Genomic DNA, 15,167 nt, shown 5'->3' on the forward strand with positions numbered 1-15,167 from the left:
GTGGTCAGAAATACATACATTAAAGTTTATGTATCCAGAGCTGGAGTGTTTTCTTAGAAACAATATCTCCAAAAAACAAAAAACTAGAGTGTAGTTATAGAATTGAATTGATTCAGTCAGTTCAAAGATCGAAGTTTTTTCATGCTAGGAATTTGAAATGGGTTATGAGGTGTATCATCTACATAAACATTGAAATTTATATGAAATGAAAGTGAAGTTAAAGAGATAGACTAAGAGCTAGATACCTACAGCCTCATTGTATTCAACAACAAAGAAGGGTAAAATGAATACTACATATAAATGCATTGATTTTGAGTGATAGAGTAGTTGTGCATGGATGATTCAAAAGTGACCAGAAAGCTATCAAAAGAGGAAAAAAGAAAAGAAAAAAAAATATATGTATATATGCATGTATATATGTATATATATGTATGTATATATATATTTATGTGTATATTAGGAGAGCAAAGTACATGTATCTTGAACTGAATAAGAAAAAAAAGATCATATGATAATATGTCTGAAGTAATAAGAGTTTTACTTGGTTTTATGGTTATATTTACATATTCATTGGTAAATGTCTAGGTGGAAAAATGGCATTTGTTAATGTAATAATAAAAATTTAGATAATTATGACATTATACTATACTTGGCTATATAATATCTTAAAATTATATTTGTTGATCAATATTCTCCTCATTTTGTAAGGAAAATTGAAGCTCTAAATGACATTTTAAAAATTATACCTGACTTTTGAGTCCATATCTTTCCAAAACACAATACTAAAAACAAACAAGTAAAATTAAAATTATTAAAAGTACAAAACAAATCAATACAATGCACTCTGTGCTGGAACTCTCTTACTTTGTTCATATCTTGAACCAGATTTAAAATTGTGTTCTTAATTTTGTTGTCAGTATTTTTTGTGACTTGGTATGTATTTAAACGAATCATGTTTTGTAACCAATTTATAAAAACAACATTGTTAACTGTGTATGATTGTCCAATACACACCCAACATTTTTCAGTCACATCTTAAATAAAGGTCTCAGTCACAAATCCATTATTCATTAAAAATTGAATAAACTCAATGTTAAACTTGAAAATCCTAAAAGTATAGTACCTACTGGAATTTTTCTCATTCACTGTTTAACTTACTAGTATTTCACTGTATATATTTGGGAGACAGCAGGGATATTTGAAAGAATGCTAATGATTCTGTCAACCATCATCAATAAGTATTTTCTGAAATGAGAACTTTGAGATTTCAAAGAGAATCAAGCCCCTTTAAAGAAATAGAAATTGAAAGTGGAGTCTTTACTAACGATAGGTAGAATTTTGTATTTTTGAAAAAAAAGTTACAGTAAACATAATTTTTTAAAATCCTATGTCTCAGTTTTGGCAATTTGTTCCAAATGTGCTATGAAAAATTATAAAAGAAAATAGATATCCCTGAGTTAGAATTATTCATTCCGTACCCAACTTTTGCATTAAACGACTTCTGTTTCATGAAAGATATGTTGAAAAGAGCACCTTAATCCATTAAAACAACATATGGCTATATTATAGTTATCATAATTTAATAAATTTGCAATACTAAAAAATGAAATACTCGTTTATTGAAATTGTAAGTTAATAACTAAGAACTGTGCAAAGAAGTTTAATGTACCAAGCAATCATAATGATTCCATTGTAACCATCTTTTCTTTTCTAAATGTGATTGTGTTGTGTTATCGGGTCTATTTGAAAATATAAAAGCTTAGAATCTCACAACACAAAATTGAGTAAAAGAAGTTAGACAGAAAACACAACAGATATTATGACCTATCAATATAAAGTTTAAAAATATACATTACTAATCTATAGCATTAGAAATTAGATTAGTGTTTTTCTTGGGGAGCTAAGTATGTCTGGAAGAGAAAAGAAGACATGCTAGGATACTGCTAATATATTTCTTGATGCAGATGCTGGTCTCATGTATATTTTGCAAAATGTTATTGAGCTGTTCACTTAAGATTTTTTGCATTTTTTGGTGTGTGTTCGTTGCACCTCAATAAAGTTTGCATTAACAATAATAAGTTTATATTAGGGAAATGCCTGTTAATCATAAGTTAAGATAATATTGAAACAAATCTTAGAGTGAGTCGTCATTAGTCTCAAAATTGCTCATAGTTCATAAAAAATATTTTCTTTGATTACTTTATTTAAACTCGGATTTTAACTTTAGTTGCAAATATGCTTTTCTATTTCTTATGTTGTTCTTTGTTAAATGAATAAAAACTCTGAAGTTCAAACCTTAAAAAGAAAACTTTTGATAACATTTTTTCTTTGTTCTTTTTTTTTAAAGTAATAATGTGATCTAATGTTGAAATCAAATTCCCATTCTTCTAATGCCAAAACTAAACTCTGTCATTATGTAAACCATGCAGATCATCTAAACAGATCTGGTGGTAGTCAGAACATGTCCTATTCTAAAGCTGAGAATTTTAACTTAGAAAAATCAGGAAATACTTTATCCCAAAGTGAAATATCTGTTTTTTTTTTTAAGTGACCTTGTCTAATAGGTCATTATTATATCACAACTTTACCACTTACTATGTAGCCTTCGGCACTTTAAATTTAATAAAAATGAAACTAAACTATAATTTCAGTTCCTTAGTCTCATTAGTGTTCAATAGTCATATGTGCCTAGTGGCTACTGTATTGGACAAAACACAGCATTTCCATCATTGCAGAAAGTTCTATTGGACAGTACTAATACATATGCAATTGGAATAACACATTCCTCTGAGAAATTTTATTTTATTTAAAATGTTTATTTTGTAGAACTTTTAGTATTATAATGGCAAAACAGAAATGCTTGATACATGATATTTAACAATAATGTCACTGGTTAATCTAAGAATAATCAGATAATGAAAATACTAGTAAAAACATTACATTTACATATCTAGTTTCATGAGTAGAGTGTATATAGCTTTGTATTAATTCACTAAGATTAATTATAGTTCTAAATATTTCACTATGAAATAATTCTTAAACTGGCATTCTGAATAATTTCACTGAAGTAGAAGCCATAAAGCCAGCTTAATATATTATGCTCACTGCTTTATTAAACACACACACACACTCACACACTACATATAGTAAGCAACTATTTAGTTTTTAAAAATTCTAAATATTAAGAAAACATAACATGTAGGTCAAAAGCACGTGCCCCAGGAATAAATAAAGTTAATCAGACTACCAGATAATGAAAAGGAAGTTGGATTAGTATTCTAACCTTCTCAAATTATGACATGGCATTAACTAATTAGAATGTCTTTATGCATCTCTGGGATTACTGGCTAAAAGCTCTGAAGTTCAATTTGTCTTATTGTCTTTTGAAGGATAGATGTGTTTATTTCATTGTTTTTCCCTTAAGGAAATAGGTTCACTAAAAAATACACATACACAATCACATACTATACATATACAAAAAGCAATGGTTAAGTATACAATGGATCTCATCCTTAAACCAACTTGGACCACAGCCCAGAAATGAACTCACTTGACATGCCAGTCAAAACACTTAATTCATGGACTGGACTCCGTTACTGTCTATGCACTTTAATACAGAGTTCAGTGGTTATTATCATTCTGAGGACAACCATTCGACATAAAGTCTTTAAACTTAGGCAATATCCAGAAAAATAGACTTTTTTTTGGTATTATTACTATACAAAGAACATCACCTTTATGAACATAAATAAGTCCTTTCCTAAAAGTTTTACTTTTTCCTGATTATTTATTAACCGTGCTTCCCCACCTCTTAGGCTACTGATAAAGATACTGGCAATTATAGTACCATGGCATACAGACTCATAATACCTCCAATTAAAGAGGGAAAAAGAGAATTTGTTGTGGAAACCTATGGAGGGCATATCAAAACTGCTATGCTCTTCCATAATATGAGAAGATCCTACTTCTAGTTTCAGGTCATTGCAACTGATGACTATGGGAAAGGACTAAGTGGCAAAGTTGATGTACTTGTAAGTAGATAAAACTTCAGATAAGGGGGTACATAAAATACTAGTCAGGGGTCAGTGTTTTCAACTCATAGAACATTTTAAATATTTTGATATCCGGTTTCTATAACATTTGATCAATTTGAATTCAGGTTGTTGATAGCTATAGTTTAGCATATAAAAAATATAGCTTTATGGGTACTTTTTTGTCATTTGAGAAATATATTATGTTTTTATATATAATTGTGACAGCAATGTCAGAAGCATTAGATTTCTATTTGGTCTGTGGATCTCATGTTTAATATAGAGTTGGCTTGAGGTACTTAAAATTATAAAATGCTTTACAGACTTTTGCTGTAGAAGTTAAAAGACTTTTTATTACTATTTAAATTACTTTTAGGATTTGTGTAATTAAGAAAACAAAAGAAAATATTTTGAAGCAAGTTTATGTCCCAATGGATGACTTTTTTTCCTGTTTCACAAAATCCCCATTGATGATTTTGATGACCCTAGACTGTTATATTTGCCTTCAGTCAGTAACATCACCTTTCTGGTCTGCATTTTTCACTCTACACAAGCTCAGTGGTAGATTATTTGCAAGGGTGGTTTGATATTAATACTTATTCAAAATATTCAATACCAGTGCATCTATCCTATGGAATACCTATCATTATTTGGACTTTTCTCTGATATGACTCATCAGAAATTATATTTATCATTGGAACTATCTGTCACTTAAGGACAGAATCTCTGGACAAGTTTAACCTTTGTATATATGCAGACATCAGTGACCAAATATTATTCTTTTTAGATAATAGTAAAGACCAATTGTCATGATTGTAATTAGTATTAAGGCCAGAACTTTCTCACGTATAAGAGTAAAGCTTCATAGAATAAACAAAGGCTGGTCTCCAGGAACACTGGGGCCAGTGGAGAAGAGTGCACACCCTGTTCCTCTGGCCAGGCCTGGGCTGAGGCAGGGGAAGAGGTGGTATGAGTCACAGTCGGGGCCATAGGAGCATGTGGTAGTGATGGAGTCTCTACTGTAGGCAGGAAGACTGTACATTCATTTGAAGTTTAGGACACACAAATGCAACTTTGGCCATTGAATTCAGCCCCCTGCTCATGGTGCCATCTCAGCGGTTTTCACTGGCTTCCGACCTTCAGTGTCGGCAGAGATGAAGAAACCAAGTCTCAGGGAATGCCACAGACAAGAGCTGTCCAGGTGCCCTCTTTCACACTGTGGGCCAGACTGGCAAATGTGTGGGTATTGGAGGATCTGAGAGTCACTGCCCTGCCCCCACCTGGAAAATCAGCACCTGGCCAGTAACCAGGGAAAATGTAGGGTAGCCGGCCATTTGGGTTCTCTTTCCTTCCCTGCTCTGACTGTCCAGTTCACCAATATTCATGCTTTTTCTCCAAGTCTCTGAGCTGACAAACAAGGGACCAGGAGCCACCTTGTTAGCCTTGCATCTTTCCCTCTGGAGGTTTTTCTTTCTCCCTGGACCCATCTTTGCTTGGCTCTTTTGCCATCTTGAAGCAGCCAGACCTAGGGCAGGCGAAAGACAAGAGGGCAGCTCTGGCTTGTCAGGGGCCTGTTGACATCAGTGCAGCCTCTCTGGGCCCCTGAACTAGCTCAGGTGAGTTGGCTAATTAACGCCCCTTGGAGGAAGGATTAGCTCTCAATAAATCACACCTGTTGTGCATGTGCTCGATGCCAACCAGGCCATGGAATCTCCCCTCCCCCATCCTTTTGATGTGTCTAACCATCACCTTAAAGCCCTGTTTTTTTCTCTAACTTTCTCATTCCCTTTGTCTTTTACTCTCAGCTTCCACCTTCACACATCATTCTATTCCATCTTATGTAGATTTTCCAGCAGGTATTTCCCTTTTCCTTCATGTTTCTTTGACTATTGGAGGCAATTCTACATTCTTCCACTCACCCATTCTCCCATCTTCATCTCCCTGCAACCACTCACTTCTATGTTCCTCTCCCCACCTGTTTCACAGCCCACTTCCAGCCAATTTTACCTACCTCATAGCCACCTCCTAGATATTCCTTCTACTTGCATAAAGACTGTGGAGTTTGGTGATATCTCATTCAGCATGGAAAATGTCTCAGAAAGTGTGACCATAAGTCCTTGCCCCAGCCATGCTGCCAGGCACCCTCGCTTTCATCCTTCAGCAAGGCATGCCAGAGGGCTGAGGAGAGTGTGATCTGGACTAATATAAGGGTCTTTCTAAAAAACAAATAAACAAACAAACAAAAAACCAATACGTGATGACCATATGGAATAGAAGTTTTCCACTTCAAAGGATAAAGATGTCGCTCAGGAGATATAGAAAATGACTTTGATGATTGTGACTTGTCATGTAAGAATGTCTATAGGTAATGCATGTGCTGTTTAGTCTGGTCACTGGAACAATAAATTCTTATTTTTCAATAACAAATTGGAACTTCTCCTTTGTCTTACTTGGTTATGTGTGTATTTTCATTATTCATCCCTGGACATGAACAGTGATTGTTTGGAGATTCATGCTGCTGAATCAAGTCTAACAGTATTTTTCATCACCACTTTCATCTACTAACTTAGTTTTCAAAGAGAGATAAAAATGGCTACACAATGTATGATTCCAACATTCTGGAAAAGGTAAAACTGTGAAGAAAGTAAAAAAAGATCAGGGGTTAATGAAGAAGGCAGAGATGAATAGATGGAGCATAGAGGATTTTTAGAGCAGTGAAAATAATCTGTATGATACTATAATAATGAGTAAATGTCATTCCATGTTAGTCAGACCCACAGAATGTACAACACCAAGGGCAAACCCTAATGTAAAGCATGAACTTTGGGTGATTATGACGTCTCCTTGTAGGTTCACTGATTGAAACAAATGTGCCACTCTCGTGCAAGATGTTGATAGTGAGGGAAGCTATGGGTGCCCTCAGGGCAGAGAGTACATGGTATTTCTCTGTATCTTCTGCCCAATTTTACTATGAATGTAAAACTGTTCTAAAAGGGATTTGAAATGTTTGAGCTTAAGAATCTCTAACTGAACACAGAGATTTAAAAATCTACGAAAAGAAATCTGACTTGTGCCTGCTATGCTGACTGCACTAGCAAATGCACATTTAATTCTATCAAAAGCAACACAAGATTGATATTCTTATTCCAATATTCAAGATGAGGAAGTGTGGTTCTAAGTGTTATATATCTTGCTCAGAGATCCCATACTGATAATAGGATTCAAACTTGTCTGTCTGAATTCATAATCTGAACTTCGTTACTAAACTATGCTTTTTGAGCAGAAAGTATAAAACTATGGCATCTCTATGACTTGCCCTACTAACTTTGGGCCACTAACCTCACTTATGTAGAATATTTATTATTCATTAAATGTCCATGATTTTCAATGTCTGAGATGGCTTATATGATTTAGTTCTCACCACAATCCTAGAACATAATTTTTATTAGCTCTTGTCATGAAATGGTGAAACTAAGACTGGGAAAGATTAAAATATTTGTCCAAGCTTCTATTTCAATACCACTGTTATTTGAACTCAAAACTCCTTTCAAAGTGACACATTTCTTGCAAGACTTGAAAGTTGCCTGAACTTTCTCATTTATATTTTCACATGAACGTAAGAGGTATAAATCATATTAATTGGTATGAAATTATACTTTTAAGTTGTCTTTTTTTTAGTTTTCATAAATTTCACTTCATCACAAGGAAAGGGACATTATGATTTTGCTTGTATAAAATTTTCATCAAGTAAAATGCGTTGACTACCTTGTATCTAACTGGAATTATAATAGTGAAAAATAGATTTTCTAACCTCATGGAGGTTATATTGACATATAATAAAATATATGATCTAATACTTTGAAGGAAAATAAAGAAGAATAAATGTTAGAGGTTGAAGAGAGTATCATCTCTTTTGGATAGTGTGATCAAAGAATGCCTGAAGGGAGGCTTGCTCTCAGAAACTGAGCGCTTTCTTGTGTCCCACGGCCCTTCTGTGGGGGGCAAGTGTATTTACAGTGTGGATGGGGCATGGGAAAAATCATCCAGATATGGGCTATGAAACACATGGTGTGGTTGTCGGGGGGATGAAGATGGAAGAATGGGTGAGCACATGAATGGGTAAGCAAAGGAATGTAGAATTGCCTGAGAGAGTTAAAGAAAACTAAAGGAAAGTTCGAATGGCCTGCTGAAAATTTCACATGAGATCAAAGGGGATGCAGTGGAAAGGAGGAAAAGTAGAAAACAAATGGTTGGGGGAGTCAGGGAAAAGAACAGGGCTTGAGGATGATGGTTAGACACAGCAAAAGGCCGGTGGAGGACAGAGTTCATGGCCTGACTGGCATCAAGCTCATTCACAACAGCCGTGATTGATTGAGAGCTAATCCTCCCTCCTAGGAGCATTAATTGGCCAACTCACCTGAGCCAATCCAGCCAGGGACCCAGAGAGGCTGAATTCTTGTCAACTGGCCCCTGCCCGGTAAGAGCTGCTATCTGGTCTTTTGCCTGATCTGGGCCTGACTACTTTCAGATTGCACAAGAGTCAAGTGATGCCAGGGAGAAAGAAAAACCTCCAGAGGGAAGGTTCCCGGCTGAAACAGTGGCTTCTGGTCCCTTTTTCATCAGCCCAGAAACCTGGAGTGAAAGGAAGACTATTAGTGAACTGGACAGTCAGAGCAAATAGGAAACTGGAACCCAAATGGCCGGCTACCTGCAGTTCCCCCGGTGATGATTACCTAGGTGGGGGCAGGGCAGTGACTCTCAGACCCTCCACTGCAGGGACATTTGTCAGCCTGACCCCCAGGTTGAAAGAGAGCACCTGCCAGGTTTTGGCCAGTGCCTTCCTTGAGACTTGGTTTATTCATCCCTGCTCGCATTGAAGGCAGGAAGCCAGTAATAAGTGCCCTAACAGTGCTGTGAATAGAGGGCTGAATTCAACAGCCAAAGTTGCATTTATGTGTCCTGAAATTCAAATGAGTGCTCAGTATTCCTGCCTACAGCCTAGACTCCATCAATACCAAACGCTGCTGTGGCCGCCAAATACTCAATTGCACCACTTTCCACCAGCTTCAGCCTAGGCCAGACTGGAGGATCAGGGTGTGCACTCTCCACTGGCACCAGTGTTCCTGGAGACCACATGAGATCCAAGGCTCAGGACTTTGGAATAGTCTCCTGGCCGAGGGCTGGCCCTTAGTCGCCAGCCTACTGGGAGGCCTGCCTCACCTGCCTTGCATTGAACGATTTCTCCATTCAAGTTATGTCTGCATGTGGAATTTGTCTACCTGAATGCCACAGACTGACTCCTTCAGCCCAGTATTTTGTGCAATTACCAGTCCTTAGTCGGAAACAGGTGGTTGCTGAACATCCCTGAGAATTTGGGGGCTGTGTTTTCCTGGAACTCCAGCATCTGCCACTCACCAGTTGAACATTTCACATTAATATGCTGTGACTCTGGCCCTTTCGACTGGTTCCCTAACCCCCAAATGGTAGAGAAATATTTCACTGAAAGAAACAGTGCCTTTCTGGTTTCACTCTTGTGTGGACCTGGGACAGATGACAAGATGATAAGAAGCAAAACAAGCAAAAGCGAATTCTCAGGCTCAGAAAACAGACCGGAGATGACCTCAGGGCGGAGGCAGGACAAAAACATGTATAAAGAGTGTCAACACCAGGGTGAAGGTCTGACTACACCATGGACTAAACAGCTGTTGGTTAATGAGTTAGCAAACCTGACTGTTTTCTAAGGTTCTTAAGCCTCGTCTTTTTGCTAGGTTTCATTTATTTAAAATGACAGACCGCAGCAGGCTTTGGAGTTCCAAAACTGTTTCTGGCAATTGGTAACAGCAGAATTGGGGGCAACTGTATCATGTGGACTTGAAGGGATGGTTTGTGGTTGACTCACAGAAATGGTAGCAATGGATATTGCAGGAAGGTTAGACGAAGTTGAAAATGACTGGCAGACCAAGTATATGACCGTTTCATGAGAACATGTGAACACATGAATACCCTGATTGGAAAAGGAGATGAACTCAAAGCAGAGCAATTCAGCTCTCAGTGAGAAGGTGACTTCTCAAAGGACAGAGATATTACAACTTCATACTTACTGGATCGGGTATCCCAGAATGGAGAAACAAAAAGAAAGTTGTTATGCTGTCTGTATCAATGCTCTTTTTCTCAATGGTTGACTTCAAATGAAACTTTGTGAAAAAATGAACATTCTCATCAAGTACAAAGGGTACTGGAAAGGCACTGTCTCTTAGGAGTTGGGTGAAAATATGGCTCCCGGACCCCAGGCAGTTTCCAACAGTTGGGTATTCCTATACTGTCAGGGTGAAAGGAAAGCTGTGATTCTGATCCTATACTCCTTTTCTCAATAGTTTATTAAAAGTGTAGCTTTTTAGAAAAATGTACAGTCTCGTCTAGGTCAAAGGTTATTTGGGAGGCACAATTTTTTTATCCATATTTGGATTAATTGTTCTCTTTGTAATATTGTACCCCAAGGTAAATCTTGTCACTCATAATAAACCTTGGTTATGGCTCCATGATCTAGGTTGTATTAGTTTAGACTAGTAATATCCAGCTTCTGAAATTATATTATAGAGATCGCATAATTTTGAATATAACATTTCTTTTTTTAGAAGTAAAATTTGAATTTTATTTATTTTATTTTTTATTTGTTTATTATTTTGAAAATAACATTTCTTAAAAAAGCATCAGAATTCTTTTTGACATAGTATAGGTTATCAAGAAAGTGATAAATCATAAAATCTATTTCAGTAATAAATAATATATAGCCATCACATCTTAAGACTAAAGTTTTCTCGAGTTTGCGTTATTTGAACAATTTCTGCTAACAGCATGAACTGGGTTTTATAGGTTGCCTTTGTCTTTAAAAGCATGTATATTGAAGTGTGTTAAAATATAGAATTCTAATTTTGTCCTCCAGACTAAGTATTTATGCCCTATAATCCTGCATACAATTAATTCATTGAAAAAATTAATTTGTTTTTATTGCAAGTCAATTAACTTTTTGCTATTGATGTCACTCAATTTTACACTTTCAAATAAGTGTTAGCGCTTATAAAGGCACATGTTTTCTCTGTAGGCTCCAGTGGAATTGTGGAAAGGGTTTATCATTGGAGAGATGTTGCATTATATTCCTGCTTTACTGGTAGTTTTTATTATAGAGTTAGTAACTTAATTTCCCTGAGATTTCTCATTTGATAAATAAAAACAATAACATCTACCTGGTGAGATTATTTTGAAGATTAAAAGAAAATATATGTACCATACACTAGTCTGCCACCTGGTTTGCAGTGTTCCCCCTTCTGGATCCAGGCAGGCCAGTGATTAAAATATACATAGTAAAATGATGCTTTAGTTTCTTCTTGTTAATAAGTTTTTTAACTTTAATTTTTATTACTCTTTAAGCTGGTGATTGTTGATTTGATGATGTTGAGCTGTGATGTCCAGCAGAGCTACAGTGAAAATTCTTGTCTTACATCCTGGAGAAATCCCACGCTTTACACAAGAGGAATACAGGTATTGATTCCTTTCAGGTTTTATAATACATGAAGGTTTTTGTTTTGTTTTGGTCTCTAAAAATTGATGTGATATGAATTTTAGTTAAAATGACAATTTTGTGTAAAGAATATCAGTTTTAGTAATGCTTTGATGAATAATGGATCCATTAAAATTGATAAAAACAAGCTTTTAAAAGTACAACATTATCTTTTTGAGTTTAAAATGCAACTGACTAATGATCTTGATGGTGAGAAGTAAACATTTAGTTTCTTACCAGATACTCTATATTTTCTAATTTTTGGCACACATCTACAGTTACATTTTCAAAAAAATTCAGTGATATACATGTCCATCATAATGACTGGATAAAGAAGACATGGTATGTATGTATGGTGGAATATTACTCGGCCATACAAAATGAAATTTTATCATTTGCGACAACATGGATGGACCTAGAGTGTATTATGCTAAGTGTAATACATCAGACTGAGAAAGACAAAGACCTTATGATTTCACTTCTATGAGAAATCTAAAGAACAAAACAAACAAACAAATAAAACAGAAACAGACTTGTAGATACAGAAGACAAACTTATAGTACCAGAAGGGAAGAAGGATTGGGGTACAGATGGAAAAAGTAAAGGGATTAAGAAGTGCAAGTTAGTAGTTAAAAATAGTGACTAGTCACAAGGATGTAAAGTACAACATAGAGTCTATAGTCAGTAATATTATAATAATAATAATGTATGGTGCTGGGTACTAGATGTATCGGGGGTATCACTTTGTAAGTTCTATAAATGTCTAGGCACCATGCTGTATACTTGCAACTAATATAATATTGAATGTCAGCTGTAATTGAAAAGAAAATAACATTAAAATTAAAAGAGACTTTAAAAAATCTTTTAAAGTTTAAAGAGTATGTATGTGTTTATGTGCATATATTATATAGTATAACTATAGAGTTCATGTGTATGCTCTCTTAGGCCAGGCTCCCATAACAGAATATCACAGACTGGGTGTGTTATACGGCAGACATTTATTTTCTCACAGTTCTGGAGATTGGAAGTCTGAGAATACAGCATTTGTATGGTCAAGTTTCAGTGAGGACTCTCTTTCAGGTTTACAGAACGCTGCCTTCTCACTTGTCCTCACTTAGAGGAAAGTGATAGAGAGCAAGCAAGCTCTCTGATGTCTCTTCTTGTAAAGGCAGTCATCTCAAGACAAGGGCCTCACTCTCCTGGCCCACCTAAACATAGTTCCCTGCTAAAGGTCCATCTTCAAATATTGTTCCATTGAGAGATCAGGCTTCAACGTATGAATTTTAGGGGGAAACAATTCAGTTCATGTTATGCGTGTGTGTGTGCATGTGTGTGTGTATGTGTATGTGTGTCTTTAGGAAGTGAAGAATTTATTGACAAGTAATGAAATTAAAATTACTGTATTTTAGGATTCCTTTCTACTTAGATATAAGTGATAAAAAGTTTTCGAATGCTCTCCTGAAAACATAGTAGAATTTTCTTTCATGTTGTTTTATTTTTGTCTCCAAGTTAAAAATTAGCATACTATCATTAGTAGGTTAAAACTCACAGGAGAAATTTTCTCACAATGATTTACTTGTTCTGGCCATATCATTAAAAGGCAGCCATTCATTGTATTCCAGAGGTTTTCAGCCATGGGTGGAAATAAAGAACTCTATGAAAAATACAATACACTGAAAAAACACAATAATAGAAGCTCACACTACTGAGGAAGCATGTTGGAGAAACATTTTATTGTGTTTGAACACAATGAGCATAGATTTGAACTGTATTTCGAAGGAATGTAGAGTTTACCCAGTCCACAAAAATGTGGAAGGATGTTCCACACTAAAATCTCAGCATATACAGAAGTATAAATAAAGAATATGGGAGACATTGTCTTAACATTGCATTTAGCAAAATTAACACATTTCTGTGTGACCAGTTGCTCTGAACTGGTTAATAACTCAGGTTCTGAACAAATCAATTTTGTTGCATTCTGGGAAAATTCAGTGTACATTTATGGTAGTCATCATACTGTTCACCAATATTCCCAGGCTTCCTTTTCCCAGACACTTGTAAATTTGAACTTTCTAACTCCCTTGACATTAGAGATGGCATGTGACTTGCCCAAGCAATGAAATGTGTATAAGCAAAGTCTGTCACTTCAGGGCTGGGGCATTTAATGTTGATGCAAAACTGCTCCATGCGATGGGATCTCCAAGAGACTGAAGCCCCCTCTGACCCATGATGAAGAAGAAATGTCTTTTTTGTTCATCCACTGAGGTTTAGGCTTCTTTGTAACACAGGCATAACCTAGCCTGATACAATACTAAAAGTGTTTTCCCCAAAAGATAATTTGTTTTGTTATGAAATTGAATTAGACTTTGGGCTCTGATCATTATAAACAAGCTTTTCACTCACATGACTGTCCAGTGGCACTGGAAATCCCCAAAGGATCCTGGGCAGTTGCTTGTCATTCCTATCATAACCGGTCCACTCCACTCCTCAGTTACTGTGATAACTCAAGCACCGCTCCCATCAATCCCCATTCACTCCTGCCACACTGTAAACAGCTGACCTCCAAGGGCCAGACAGATCATAAAAAGCAGTGATTGGGACTGAACTGTGATGCCTACAGAACCTGGGCTTCCAAAGGGGCGACCTCCGCTGACTCCACCAGTTTGTTGCCATCAGGACATTCACTCTTAGTTGACAAATCTTAAAAAAAAAACACTCCACATCCAGATTTCCATGTTCAATCTTTTGATTCAATAATATCTGCAACAACTTAAAATGTTTAAATTTAAAATTTAAGCACTCTTGGAGTCAAACCGAACAGTTCTGTTGATTGGATGAAGCCGCTGTGCAGCATTTGGCAAACAACGTGTCCACTGCTAGTGAAACTTGAGTTTCTACTTTGCAAAATTCCCTTCTATTCCAAGTGACAACACAGATCATAACACCTTATCAGTAGAGAAGCTGCATGGTTGTGTAACAGCCATGGCACTTGCTAAAGTCTATCATTGTCCCATTTAACTAATAGCAGGTTGGTTCTATCATTGTCTCCTTTAACAGCAGAATCCAACCTTCTGGATTCCAAAACACCACAGTGTGCTCTTTCCTGCCAAGGTGTCCTATTTAGTTATTTAATTTTTAAAATCCTGTTTCCTGCCTTTCTGTTCCAGAGTGTCCTTAAACTTACTTTATGGGGCTGGTTATTAAGACCACTGCAGAAAAATGATTAAGTAGAAGAGTAAATATGAGATGGAAATGAAGAAGAGGAACTAATGGGCAGGAAGAATGCTGAGTCCCTGGGAGCTGTGACCAGGCCGTACGGGCACCCAGCTGTGACTGTGACAGGGGAGAGTAACTCCCTGGAATCAGGCCTCCTTTTGCTAGTGGGAACACAGCGCCTCTTAGGCTAGGACTGGTGCCTTCCCAAGCCCACTTAGAGTAGAAAGAAGAAAAGGAAAGCAGCAAAGAAGAAGAAGGATGTGGCAAATAGAATGGAATAATGTTATATGTTATATAATATATAACATATAACATTATATAATATATATGTTATAATATATTTAATAATGTTATATGTTATA

This window comes from Pteropus alecto, unplaced genomic scaffold, assembly GCF_000325575.1.
Source record: "Pteropus alecto unplaced genomic scaffold, ASM32557v1 scaffold58, whole genome shotgun sequence".
Lineage (NCBI taxonomy): Eukaryota > Metazoa > Chordata > Mammalia > Chiroptera > Pteropodidae > Pteropus > Pteropus alecto.